Source organism: Cnephaeus nilssonii (assembly GCF_951640355.1).
Source record: "Cnephaeus nilssonii genome assembly, chromosome: 4".
NCBI lineage: Eukaryota > Metazoa > Chordata > Mammalia > Chiroptera > Vespertilionidae > Cnephaeus > Cnephaeus nilssonii.
Genome location: NC_137075.1, coordinates 47,822,026 through 47,823,973, shown reverse-complemented (window position 1 = coordinate 47,823,973; position 1,948 = coordinate 47,822,026).

The window sequence follows — 1,948 nt, the reverse complement described above, 5'->3', positions numbered from 1 at the left end:
CCAGTTATACAAAATAGTTTAAATAAATTGGAATGCAGAACTTCCCAACAGAGTTTACTGTAAATACTAAAAACAAGACAAAACAAAAACAACCACCAAAACTCTGGCCTCAACTTTTCTAGAAAACATCTCTCCCCTTTCTTTATAAGGAATCTCATTTGAAGAATTTATACTGGAAAGCTATCACACTCCTGGAATATTTGCTTCTTCATTTGTATCATTAGAATTTCAGGCAGTACAATAAACACATTAAAAATAACAAATAACCTACTCCCAAATGGGTGGATTAAGATATTTGGAGTTAGGAAAGCAACCTTCAGTAAGCTCTCTACCTTCTGCTGATAATGACCTAAGTGCCATGAGTACGGAATATTCTGGGTCTTGGGAACCATGGGATCTCTGATCCAGGTTTCCTAACCTGACTCCCATTGCTACAGCGCTATAAGAATATGGTGGGCCTTCAAAAGTGAGGGACTATTCTGGAATCCAAAAGTGGTTGGTACTCTTGCACCTGAGACGCAAAATTCTAGTGTCATCTGAATCTTCAGAGGAAAACGATGTTTCATATGACTTTTTGTTGTATTTTTTGTAAGTTGAAATTTGGTGATCCATGTAGACTACTGTTAAAATACAACATTTATACTGGGGGGTGAGGGCATGGATGGGAGTGGGGTGGGGGGGCAATGGGGAGATATGGACACATGTAATACCTTAATCAATAAAAAAAATTGAAAAAAATACAACATTTATAGCCTTGCCGGTTTGACTCAGTGGATATAGAGTTGGCCTGTAGACTGAAGGATCCTGGGTTCGATTCCGGTCAAGGGCATATAATTGATGTGTCTCCCTCATATTGATGTTTCTCTCTCCCCCCCCCCCCTCCCTTCAACTCTCTCTAAAAATCCATGGGGGAAAAAGTAACAAACAAAAATACAACATTTATAAACACTGGATAAATAGGAGTTTGCACTATAATTCAACTCCAAGTAGAAGCTAGGATTTGATCTAAACGATGATTTCTCCTGACAGTGTTTTTATTATTATTATTATTATTATTATTATTGCTGTATTAAATCTTATTTGAGATTTAACCCCATTTGAGAATATGATGAAGCCTAAGGGACTTACTGAAGAAAACACTTATGGCCACAAAATTTTGCTCATATGTTTAAGACCTCCCAAATTCCTAAAATCCATCCAAGGAATCACCGTGATGGTGGTGATGGTGGTGGAGGGAACGGAGGGATTGCCATTCCTTTAAAATTTAGATCTAAATTTGAAGCTTCTTCTCAGAACTTGATGAATTTTAACTTCTTGTTAAACAGAACTAAGGACCAGAACAGATATTTCTACTAGATTTTCTCTGGTTGGGTTTCGTCCATATCGTGACTACTTGGAGGCAAAAGGAAGGTGGAGTGAGCACAAAGAGAACAACGCATATTTGATTTTTTAAAATAATAACTATATATTAGGCAGAGAGCAGCTGACGATCATATAAACCTTGCCCTCTCCAAGTTGACCTTGGCCAACTTGCCAGAGAGGCAGCTACTGGGGAGAGAAAAGCTGCTTGACTTCCCACTTACAAAAAGAGCTGAATTGGTTTCCTGCTGAGGGTCCCCGACCAAGATCCGACCCTCGGTTTTTCCGAGGCCCTCGTTCCGTAGAGCGAATTCCCAGCCCTGGCGGGACCGTTCGGCTCGGCCCACTGACCCACGGGCTCCATCCTCTGTCCCACAACGAGGGGAAGTGGAAGGGCCGCGCGGGGCTGGGGCTTCGCCCGCGTGTATCCCTCGCGCAAGGGCGGGCGCGCGGGGCCGGGCAGGCGGGACCCGGGCGAGGGGCCTGGGGACGCGGCGCGCGCCCCTGCGCGCCGGCCTGCGTGTCCCCGCGCCGACCCCTCCCTCGCGCGCCTCGCCCGCGGCTGCTCCGGCGCACGCGCGCGGGCTCG